Source organism: Salvelinus fontinalis, chromosome 7 (assembly GCF_029448725.1).
Source record: "Salvelinus fontinalis isolate EN_2023a chromosome 7, ASM2944872v1, whole genome shotgun sequence".
Classification (NCBI taxonomy): Eukaryota; Metazoa; Chordata; class Actinopteri; order Salmoniformes; family Salmonidae; genus Salvelinus; species Salvelinus fontinalis.
This window is the reverse complement of record NC_074671.1, coordinates 93,496-105,860: the sequence shown is the minus strand read 5'-3', so window position 1 is coordinate 105,860 and position 12,365 is coordinate 93,496. Positions and strand designations below refer to the sequence as shown.

The following is a 12,365-nucleotide window of genomic DNA, read 5'->3' as shown; positions in this document are numbered from 1 at the left end:
GAGAGAGGGAGAAGCCAGGGAGAGAGAAAGACAGAGTTATTAGTTAGTTTAGAGAGAGGGAGAAGCCAGGGAGAGAGAAAGACAGAGAGTTATTAGTTAGTTTACCTGTTGAGAGAGGGAGAAGCCAGGGAGAGAGAAAGACAGAGTTATTAGTTAGTTTAGAGAGAGGGAGAAGCCAGGGAGAGAGAAAGACAGAGAGTTATTAGTTAGTTTACCTGTTGAGAGAGGGAGAAGCCAGGGAGAGAGAAAGACAGAGTTATTAGTTAGTTTAGAGAGAGGGAGAAGCCAGGGAGAGAGAAAGACAGAGAGTTATTAGTTAGTTTACCTGTTGAGAGAGGGAGAAGCCAGGGAGAGAGAAAGACAGAGTTATTAGTTAGTTTAGAGAGAGGGAGAAGCCAGGGAGAGAGAAAGACAGAGTTATTAGTTAGTTTACCTGTTGAGAGAGGGAGAAGCCAGGGAGAGAGAAAGACAGAGAGTTATTAGTTAGTTTAGAGAGAGGGAGAAGCCAGGGAGAGAGAAAGACAGAGTTATTAGTTAGTTTACCTGTTGAGAGAGGGAGAAGCCAGGGAGAGAGAAAGACAGAGAGTTATTAGTTAGTTTAGAGAGAGGGAGAAGCCAGGGAGAGAGAAAGACAGAGTTATTAGTTAGTTTAGAGAGAGGGAGAAGCCAGGGAGAGAGAAAGACAGAGAGTTATTAGTTAGTTTACCTGTTGAGAGAGGGAGAAGCCAGGGAGAGAGAAAGACAGAGAGTTATTAGTTAGTTTAGAGAGAGGGAGAAGCCAGGGAGAGAGAAAGACAGAGAGTTATTAGTTAGTTTAGAGAGAGGGAGAAGCCAGGGAGAGAGAAAGACAGAGTTATTAGTTAGTTTAGAGAGAGGGAGAAGCCAGGGAGAGAGAAAGACAGAGTTATTAGTTAGTTTAGAGAGAGGGAGAAGCCAGGGAGAGAGAAAGACAGAGTTATTAGTTAGTTTAGAGAGAGGGAGAAGCCAGGGAGAGAGAAAGACAGAGTTATTAGTTAGTTTAGAGAGAGGGAGAAGCCAGGGAGAGAGAAAGACAGAGTTATTAGTTAGTTTAGAGAGAGGGAGAAGCCAGGGAGAGAGAAAGACAGAGTTATTAGTTAGTTTAGAGAGAGGGAGAAGCCAGGGAGAGAGAAAGACAGAGTTATTAGTTAGTTTAGAGAGAGGGAGAAGCCAGGGAGAGAGAAAGACAGAGTTATTAGTTAGTTTAGAGAGAGGGAGAAGCCAGGGAGAGAGAAAGACAGAGTTATTAGTTAGTTTAGAGAGAGGGGGAAGCCAGGGAGAGAGAAAGACAGAGTTATTAGTTAGTTTAGAGAGAGGGAGAAGCCAGGGAGAGAGAAAGACAGAGAGTTATTAGTTAGTTTAGAGAGAGGGAGAAGCCAGGGAGAGAGAAAGACAGAGTTATTAGTTAGTTTAGAGAGAGGGAGAAGCCAGGGAGAGAGAAAGACAGAGATAATAGTTAGTTTAGAGAGAGGGAGAAGCCAGGGAGAGAGAGTTCAGATGTTTTATATGCCTGTTCCACCTTCTATTAGTCGTTAATGTCTGGCATCTTGTGACGTTCTCATGACAATTTACACCACTGTCGTGTAATGTTAAATCAACTCTTCATGTTTAAATGTCTCTTCTATTCGTTGTCTTTCTATAATCCCAGAGTTTCATTTTGGGGCGGAGCTTAGTGTCTGAGAGCCAACCACACGGAGCAGAATCAGGTCAGTCTGCTGCAGAGGAAAAAAAACAGGCAGAGAGCACAGCAGGAGGTAAGAGACCTGACACACACATACCCCCGTAAACACTGTGTGTGTGTGTGTGTGTGTGTGTGTGTGTGTGTGTGTGTGTGTGTGTGTGTGTGTGTGTGTGTGTGTGTGTGTGTGTGTGTGTGTGTGTGTGTGTGTGTGTGTGTGTGTGTGTGTAACTCAGAATAGAACTAGGGCAATGCTATTTTATATTTAGGTAAAAGATTGGCTTGAACATGTTAGGTTCATTCACTGTCAGTAACTCACTAGTTAACTGTGAGAGGAGAACTGGTTAGGTTCATTCACTGTCAGTAACTCACTAGTTAACTGTGAGAGGAGAACTGGTTAGGTTCATTCACTGTCAGTAACTCACTAGTTAACTGTGAGAGGAGAACTGGTTAGGTTCATTCACTGTCAGTAACTCACTAGTTAACTGTGAGAGGAGAACTGGTTAGGTTCATTCACTGTCAGTAACTCACTAGTTAACTGTGAGAGGAGAACTGGTTAGGTTCATTCACTGTCAGTAACTCAGTAGTTAACTGTGAGAGGAGAACTGGTTAGGTTCATTCACTGTCAGTAACTCAGTAGTTAACTGTGAGAGGAGAACATGTTAGGTTCATTCACTGTCAGTAACTCAGTAGTTAACTGTGAGAGGAGAACTGGTTAGGTTCATTCACTGTCAGTAACTCAGTAGTTAACTGTGAGAGGAGAACTGGTTAGGTTCATTCACTGTCAGTAACTCAGTAGTTAACTGTGAGAGGAGAACATGTTAGGTTCATTCACTGTCAGTAACTCACTAGTTAACTGTGAGAGGAGAACTGGTTAGGTTCATTCACTGTCAGTAACTCAGTAGTTAACTGTGAGAGGAGAACATGTTAGGTTCATTCACTGTCAGTAACTCACTAGTTAACTGTGAGAGGAGAACTGGTTAGGTTCATTCACTGTCAGTAACTCAGTAGTTAACTGTGAGAGGAGAACATGTTAGGTTCATTCACTGTCAGTAACTCAGTAGTTAACTGTGAGAGGAGAACTGGTTAGGTTCATTCACTGTCAGTAACTCAGTAGTTAACTGTGAGAGGAGAACATGTTAGGTTCATTCACTGTCAGTAACTCAGTAGTTAACTGTGAGAGGAGAACTGGTTAGGTTCATTCACTGTCAGTAACTCAGTAGTTAACTGTGAGAGGAGAACTGGTTAGGTTCATTCACTGTCAGTAACTCAGTAGTTAACTGTGAGAGGAGAACTGGTTAGGTTCATTCACTGTCAGTAACTCAGTAGTTAACTGTGAGAGGAGAACTGGTTAGGTTCATTCACTGTCAGTAACTCAGTAGTTAACTGTGAGAGGAGAACTGGTTAGGTTCATTCACTGTCAGTAACTCACTAGTTAACTGTGAGAGGAGAACTGGTTAGGTTCATTCACTGTCAGTAACTCACTAGTTAACTGTGAGAGGAGAACTGGTTAGGTTCATTCACTGTCAGTAACTCACTAGTTAACTGTGAGAGGAGAACATGTTTGAATGAGGATTGTGTGTTTATGAGTATATGCTCGTGCACATGAGTGTGTGTGTGTGTCTATGTTTGTGAGTTTGTGTGTGTGTGTGTGTGTGTGTGTGTGTGTGTGTGTGTGTGTGTGTGTGTGTGTGTGTGTGTGTGTGTGTGTGTGTGTGTGTGTGTGTGTGTGTGTGTGTGTGTGTGTGTGTATCTATGTTTGTGAGTGTGTGTGTGTGTTTCTAAATGTGTGAGTGTGTGTGTTTCTATTTGTGTGTGTGTGTCTATGTGAGTTTTTTATATGTGTGAGTGTGTATCTATGTTTGTGAATGTGTGTGTGTATATGTGTGTGTGTTTCTATGTCTGTTAGTGTGTGTGTGTATATGTGTGTGTGTTTCTACATGTGTGAGCGTGTGTGTGTATTTCTATATATGTGTGTGTGTGTATCTATGTTTGTGAATGTGTGTGTGTGTATCTATGTTTGTGAATGTGTGTGTATCTATGTTTGTGAATGTGTGTGTGTGTATATGTGTGTGTTTCTATGTCTGTGAATGTGTGTGTTTCTATATATGTGAGCGTGTGTATCTATGTTTGTGAATGTGTGTGTGTGTATATGTGTGTGTTTCTATGTCTGTGAGTGTGTGTGTTTCTATATGTGTGAGCGTGTGTGTGTGTTTCTATATATGTGTGTGTGTCTATGTTTGTGAATGTCTGTGAGTGTGTGTGTTTCTATATATGTGTGTGTGTGTATATGTGTGAGTTGGTGTGTGGACAGAAAGCAGGTCCCCTCTGTGTATTTCTCTGCTATTTATAGTTAGAACAAATCCCAGATATGGGAAGAATCTTACTTCCAATGAGAGAGAGAGAGGGAGAGAGAGAGAGAGAGAGAGAGAGAGAGAGAGAGAGAGAGAGAGAGAGAGAGCGAGAGAGAGAGAGAGAGAGAGAGAGAGAGAGAGAGAGAGAGAGAGAGAGAGAGAGAGAGCGAGAGAGAGCGAGAGAGAGAGAGCGAGAGAGAGCGAGAGAGAGAGAGAGAGAGAGAGAGAGAGAGAGAGAGAGAGAGAGAGAGAGAGAGAGAGAGAGAGAGAGAGAGAGAGAGATAAACTGAAGGGAACTGGGATCAAAAGTTAGAGGTTACAGGAAGAGGGAGAGCGAGAGCGAGAGCGAGAGAGATATAGATATAAAGGTCAACTAAAGGTAACTGGGATCAAACGTCAGAGAGGTGACTGTTACATCAACAGGTAAGAGACTCAGATAAATACGTGTGTGTGTGTCTCTCTGTGTGTGTCTCTCTGTGTCTCTCTCGCTCTGTGTGTGTGTGTGTCTCTCTCGCTGTGTGTGTGTGTGTGTCTCTCTCGCACTGTGTGTGTCTCTCTCGCTCTGTGTGTGTGTGTGTCTCTCTCGCTCTGTGTGTGTGTCTCTCTCGCTGTGTGTGTGTGTGTCTCTCTCGCTCTGTGTGTGTCTCTCTCGCTCTGTGTGTGTGTGTCTCTCTCGCTCTGTGTGTGTGTCTCTCTCGCTCTGTGTGTGTGTGTCTCTCTCGCTCTGTGTGTGTGTCTCGCTCTGTGTGTGTCTCTCTCGCTCTGTGTGTGTGTGTGTCTCTCTCGCTCTGTGTGTGTGTGTGTCTCTCTCGCTCTGTGTGTGTGTCTCTCTCGCTCTGTGTGTGTCTCTCTCGCTCTGTGTGTGTGTCTCTCGCTCTGTGTGTGTCTCTCTCGCTCTGTGTGTGTCTCTCGCTCTGTGTGTCTCTCTCGCTCTGTGTGTGTCTCTCTCGCTCTGTGTGTGTGTGTCTCTCTCGCTCTGTGTGTGTCTCTCTCGCTCTGTGTGTGTGTCTCTCTCGCTCTGTGTGTGTCTCTCTCGCTCTGTGTGTGTCTCTCTCGCTCTGTGTGCGTCTCTCGCTCTGTGTGTGTCTCTCTCGCTCTGTGTGTGTGTGTCTCTCTCGCTCTGTGTGTGTGTCTCTCTCTCTCTCTGTGTGTGTCTCTCTCGCTCTGTGTGTGTCTCTCTCGCTCTGTGTGTGTCTCTCTCGCTCTGTGTGTGTCTCTCGCTCTGTGTGTGTGTGTGTGTGTCTCTCTCGCTCTGTGTGTGTCTCTCTCGCTCTGTGTGTGTGTGTGTCTCTCTCGCTCTGTGTGTGTCTCTCTCGCTCTGTGTGTGTCTCTCTCGCTCTGTGTGTGTGTCTCTCTCGCTCTGTGTGTGTCTCTCTCTCTCTGTGTGTGTCTCTCTCGCTCTGTGTGTGTGTCTCTCTCGCTCTGTGTGTGTCTCTCGCTCTGTGTGTCTCTCGCTCTGTGTGTGTCTCTCTCGCTCTGTGTGTGTCTCTCTCGCTCTGTGTGTGTCTCTCTCGCTCTGTGTGTGTGTGTCTCTCTCGCTCTGTGTGTGTCTCTCTCGCTCTGTGTGTGTGTCTCTCGCTCTGTGTGTGTCTCTCTCGCTCTGTGTGTGTCTCTCTCGCTCTGTGTGTGTCTCTCGCTCTGTGTGTGTGTGTCTCTCGCTCTGTGTGTGTCTCTCTCGCTCTGTGTGTGTGTGTCTCTCTCGCTCTGTGTGTGTGTCTCTCTCGCTCTGTGTGTGTGTGTCTCTCTCGCTCTGTGTGTGTCTCTCTCTCTCTGTGTGTGTCTCTCTCGCTCTGTGTGTGTGTCTCTCTCGCTCTGTGTGTGTCTCTCTCGCTGTGTGTGTGTGTCTCTCGCTCTGTGTGTGTCTCTCTCGCTCTGTGTGTGTCTCTCTCGCTCTGTGTGTGTGTGTGTCTCTCTCGCTCTGTGTGTGTGTCTCTCGCTCTGTGTGTGTCTCTCTCGCTGTGTGTGTGTCTCTCTCGCTCTGTGTGTGTGTGTCTCTCGCTCTGTGTGTGTGTCTCTCTCGCTCTGTGTGTGTGTGTCTCTCTCGCTCTGTGTGTGTCTCTCTCGCTCTGTGTGTGTGTGTCTCTCTCGCTCTGTGTGTGTGTGTCTCTCTCGCTCTGTGTGTGTGTCTCTCTCGCTCTGTGTGTGTCTCTCTCTCTCTGTGTGTGTCTCTCTCGCTCTGTGTGTGTGTCTCTCTCGCTCTGTGTGTGTCTCTCTCGCTTTGTGTGTGTAAAGCTATCTTGATGTCCAGAGCCTTGTACTATGAATCAGGTCTGAGCAGTTACTGAGGTAACTTTGGTCAACTCTGAGTTCAACTCAGGATAACCGGCACCATGAAAGTGGCTGACCTTTTAGCTAGGGCAACAAGTCCTTCAGAACTATCCTGCTCGGGTGCAGGCTAACTCAGAGCTAACTCCATTCATCCTGAATTAAGTGTCTGAGCCACGAGTTGAGGACCAATGAAATTAGATTCCCTTCCTCTTGCAAAGATTGTGTCATCGTCCCTTTCATTCGAGGTAGACTACTTATTCAATATTTTACTGATCAAATGTTTTTTTATGTAAACAAATGTCATTAAAATACGGATGACACATTTAGTAAGGACAGAATGCATTTGAAACTTTTGTATGACTTAATACAATTATTTTATCAATACGAGATGGATAAAAGTTGCTTGTGCATTAGTAACCACAACAAAGACCGCATTAAAGAGCATTAATAAAATAAAGGCACTTCTAAAAGCCTATTTTCAACCATAAACTGCTGAATCTGCAATTTTCTTTCATTTTTTATTTCATTTTAATTGATGTCTCAGCATTGTCTCAATGAATAGTTTGGCTATGTGCAACATGCGTGTGCAGTTACAAGCTTGCTGGAGATAGTGGTAGGCAGCCCATTGTCGTACGGATGCAGCCTGAGCTGGAATGTGAAGCTAACTGAAGCTGGCTAGATTCTTTCTGCGCCTCTGGTAGGCTCTGACTGAGATCATCATTATTATTATTCATATTATTACATTTATTTCAACAGGGATACTGATCAAAATTATAAATGCAACCTGCAACAATTTCTAAGATTTTATTGAGTTACAGGAAATAAGTCCATTTAAAAACATTTATTAGGCCCTAATCTCTGGATTTTACATGACTGGGAATACAGATATGCATCTGTTGGTCACAGATACCTTAAAGAAAAGGTAGGGGAGGGGATCAGAAAGCCAGTCATTATCTGGTGGGATCACCATGTCCCTCATGCAGTGCGACACGTCTCCTTGACATAAAGTTTATCAGGCTGTTGGTTGTGGCCTGTGGAATGTTGTCCCACTCCTCTTCACGCTGTTGTACACGTCAATCCAGAGCATCCCAAACATGCTCCATGGGTGACATATGAGTATGTAGGCCACGGAAGAACTGGGACATTATCTTCATCCAGGAATTGTGTAGAGATCTTTGCGACATCATCATCATTATCATGCTAAAACATGAGGTGATGTAGGTGGATGAATGGCATCAGGATATTTATATGTTTTTATTTTTTATTTAACTTCTATTTAACTAGGCAAGTCAGTTACGTACAAATTATTATTTACAATGATGGCCTACACCTGCCAAACCCGGACGAAGCTGGGCCAACTATGGAACTCCCAATCACGGCCGGTTGTGATACAGCCTTGTCTCATCACGGTCTCTCTGTGCATTCAATTTGCCATCAATAAAATTGTATTCTATTTGTTGTCTGCAGCTTATTTCTGCCCCATACCAAAACTCCACCACCACCATGGGGCACTCTGTTCAGCAAAAATGCTCGCCCACACGACGTCATACACATCTGTCATCTGCCCTGTACAGTCAAAACCAGGATCTGTGAAGAGCACACTTGCCAGTGGCCGTCGAAGATGAGCATTTCCCCACTGAAGTCTGTTACAACGCAGACCTGCAGTCAGGTCAAGACCCTGGTTAGGACAACGAGCACACAGATGAGCTTCCCTGAGACAATTTCTGACAGTTTGTGCAGAAATTCTTTGGTTGTGCAGACCAACAGTTTCATCAGCTGTCCGGGTGGCTAGTCTCAGATGATCACGCGCCTCTTGGAGAACCAGCTGTTTGTTAAAGTGGAGAAATGTGAGTTCAATCGTTCCACTATCTCTTTTCTGGGATATTTCATCGCTGCAAGGAACATTCAGATGGAACCTGACAAGGTGAGAACGTTGGTGGATTGGCCCCAACCCACATCCAGAGTGCAGTTGCAACATTTCCTGGGATTTGCTAATTTCTTCCGCCTCTTTATTCGGGGCTACAGCACCCTGGACTCCACCACCCTGGCCTCTACCCTCTCTGCACTCACCTCTCCCAAGGTTCCGTATTACGTGGTACCCAGCTGCTGACCGATTGTTTCTGAATCTGAAGCACCGTTTCACCACAACCCCCATCCTCATCCATCCGGACCTGTCAGTTCGTAGTGAAGGTTGATGCCTTCTGTCCAGTACTGTCCAGGACCAAAAACTGCATCCCATCGTCGCTGAGAGGAACTATGACATGGGATATCAGGAACTTAGGCAGATGGAGGCACTGGCTTGAGACGGCCCAGTTTATGTTGCAGCACGTCTTCCGGATCCATGGACTTCCGGTCAACATGGTCTCCGATCGGGGTCCGCAGTTCTTGTCCGGATTCTGGAGGGCGTTCTGCGCCCTCTTTGGGTAGTCTGCCAGCCTGTCCTCCGGCATTAATCCCCTGTCCAATGGCCAGTCGGAGAGAGACAATCAGGACCTGGAGACTGCTCTTCGCTGTCTCATCTCTGCCAACCCCACCACCTGAAGCCAGCAATTTGTGTGAGTGGAGTACACCTGCAACTCCCTTCCCTACTCGGCCACTGGACTCTCGCCCTTTGAGTGTTCCTTGGGTTACCAGCCCCCGCTCTTCGCTGAGCAAGAGGAAGAGGTCAGCATGCCCTTGGTCCAGATGTTCATCCACCACTGTTGGCGTACCTGGAGGAGAGCCCGGTCTGCTCTTCTTAAGGCCACCTCCAGGTATCGACGACAGGCGGTCCACCACTAGAACCCAGCTCCTCGCTATCGGCCCGGGCAGAGGATATGGCTGTCCACCTGTTATCTTCCCCTCTGGGTGGAGTCTTGTAAACTGGTCCCCTGTTTTATTGGTCCATTCCCCAGCTCTAAAGTCCTTAGCCTTTCTGTTGTTCATCTTCTTTTGCCCCAAACCCACCCATCCCACTTTCCATGTGTCTAGGATTAAACCTTTGTCTCACAGCCCTTTGTCTCCTGTTTCCCTTTTCCTGTTTCTCAAGATTTTGTTTCCTAGTTTTCCTGGTTCTGACCATTCTGCCTGCCCTGAGCCTGCCTGCAGTCCTGTACCTGCCTGACTGACCTGGTTTATGAACCTCTGGCTGTCCTTTGCCCCCGTGTTATAATAAATCATCTGAGAACTGTACTATCCTCCTTCTGTGTCTGTATCTGGGTCATATCGTGAATCGTGATAGCAAAGCATGCCCCCATGCCAGAAAACCATTGCTGTCTATGGATCTGACCAGGCTCCTCTGTTCACTGGCAGTGATATTTACCCCATTCAAGAGAATTTTAATGTACATTGTGGACACTTGGAGAAGAGTACTGCAGGATGTGAGTACATACTGGTGATCTGTGACAATGCCAACCGATTCCCTGAAGCCTTCCCAATCTGTTCCATAAGTACTCCAAAAATAATCAGTGCTCTTGTTCAGCTCTTCTCTCATGTAGAAATCCCGGATGAAATCCTGACGAACCAAGGGACAAACTTCACCTCGTGACTGATGGTTCAACTCCACCAACAGCGGGGAATCAAAGGCTGGAGGAACACTCCCTACCATCCCCAAATGGATGGCCTCGTAGAGAGGTTCAATCAAAAGTTCAAGAATGCGCTCAGGAAGTTTGTGGCTGACACTGGCAAAGACTGGGATAAGTGGTTACCCTTTCTGCTTTTTGCTTACAGGGAGGTGCCTCGGGCATTGACGGGTTTCTCACCATTCAAACTTCTATATCTGTGGCCGGTGCAGGGACCACTGGATCTGATGAAAATGTGCTGGGAGGGTCCACAAGCAGCTATCTCAGGACAGGGGATTGTCCAGTACGTCCTCCAGATGAGTGACAGGCTGGAGAGGTACTGAGAGGAAGCCAGGGTGAACCTCCAGCAAGCCAGAAAGGCCCAGAAGAGAGGGTATCACCAGTACAGTACCAGTACGCTCACCACAGAGTTAGAGCCAGGACAGAAAATTCTGCTCCTGTTTCCCTCACATGGCCCTTGCCACAGCAAGCTCCTCGCACTGTGGCAAGGGCCATACCTAATCAGAAGGAAGATGGACCCGGTGACCTATGAGGTGCTGCACCCAAACTAGGGTAAGGGAAAGCAAACCTACCATGTTAACCTGTTAGGCGGGCTCTCCCGACGTCGGTACAAATATGACAACATCCAGCTCATGTGCAGGGCGCGAAATTCAAAAGCTATTTTTTAAAAATATTTAACTTTCACACATTAACAAGTCCAATACAGCATTTGAAAGATAAACATCTTGTCAATCCAGCCAACATGTCCGATTTTTTAAATGTTTTACAGAGAAAACACCACATATATTTATGTTAGCTCACCACCAAATACAAAAGTGGACAGACACGTATGATTATGATTATGATGTATGAATTATGAATCAAGTAGCATGCACAAGCCAACCTAAATAACCTAAAACCAACCTAAAGAACCTAGAAAAAACTACCTCAGATGACAGTCCTATAACATGTTACACAATAAATCTATGTTTTGTTCATTAAATGTGCATATTTTAGCTATAAATCAGTTTTACATTACTGCTCCCATCATTGCTACAGCATAGCTACAGTCTGAAATCAGACGGGAGTAGCCAGAGAAAATACAGACACCAACGTCAACTACTAATTACACCTCATAAAACATTTCAGAAAAACATATGGTGGATAGCTAATGAAAGACAAATATCGTGTGAATAGAGCCAATATTTCAGATTTTTGAAGTGTTTTACAGCGAAAACACAATATATCGTTATATTAGCTTACAACATTAGCTAGCATACGGCAGCATTGATTCTAGTCAAGCGCTAGCATAGCACAGTTCGACAGATATATGAAAAAGCATCCCAAATTGGGTCCTTATCTTTGTTGATCTTCCATCAGAATGTTGTAACGGGGTCCATTGTCCAGTAAAGTCTTTAGTTGGGTTCCAGAACGAAATATTTCCCTCTTTGGTTAGCAAGCACAACGGCCGTGCGGCGCTAATCTGTCTTTCTTCAAAAAATTCTTCCGTCGCATGACATCTAAAGTCCAGAATAAATTGCAATAATATAATTAAAGTATATTGAAAAAACATACTTTAGGATGATTTTGTGACATGTATCAAATAATATCGTAGGCAGAGGTCATATTCACCTTTAACCTGTCTAGGATCAGCGTGGCGCTAGCGGCACTCCCCCCCCCCCCCCCACTGAAAAACCAGTGCCGCGAAATTCAAAAAAAATATTTTTTTAAAATATTTAACTTTCACACATTAAAGTCCAATACAGCTAATGAAAGACACAGATCTTATGAATCCAGTCAACATTTCCGATTTTTAAAATGTTTTACAGGGAAGACACAATATGTAAAGATGTACATCTATTACCTAAAAACACATTAGCATAATCCACCATCTTTTATTTGTCCACCAACACCAGTAGCCATCACCAATTCGGCTAAACTAAGATATTTATAGCCCCTAACCAACAAAAAAACTCATTAGATGACAGTCTGATAACATATTTATGGTATGGGATAGGTTTTGTTAGAAAAAAGTGCATATTTCAGGTATATGGCATAGTTTACAATTGCACCCACCATCACAAATGGACTAGAATAATTACAATGAGCAACGTGTTTACCTAACTACTAATCATCAAACATTTCGTAAAAATACACAGCATACACGAATCGAAAGACACAGATCCTGTGAATACAGACAATATTTCAGATTTTCTAAGTGTCTTACAGCGAAAACACAATAAATCGTTATATTAGCTTAGCACATAGCAATTAGCAGCCCAGCATTGATTCTAGCCAAAGTGAGCGATAAAAGTCAACATCGCCAAAAGATATTAATTTTTTCACTAACCTTCTCAGAATTCTTCCGATGACACTCCTGTAACATCACATTACAACATGCATATACAGTTTGATCGAAAATGTTTATATTTAGCCACCAAAATCATGGTTAGACAATGTGAAATGTAGACAAGCTGGTAAAGAAAACGTCCTTGCGCCACTTAGACA

General features: G+C 44.7%; 1 protein-coding gene across 2 annotated transcripts in view; it reads left to right on the top strand.

Annotated features, from left to right (window-relative positions):
- The first annotated feature begins 1,721 nt into the window (after positions 1 to 1,721).
- Positions 1,722 to 12,365, top strand: part of smpx (small muscle protein X-linked) — a 48,254-nt gene continuing 37,610 nt past the window's right edge. Inside the window, exon 1 of one of the 2 annotated variants that reach the window (XM_055928138.1) lies at positions 1,722 to 1,772. The gene's annotated coding sequence lies outside the window, so the exon portion shown is untranslated. Of the gene's footprint in view, positions 1,773 to 4,114; positions 4,474 to 12,365 lie in introns of those variants that run through there. The other variant, XM_055928137.1, reaches the window with a different exon arrangement.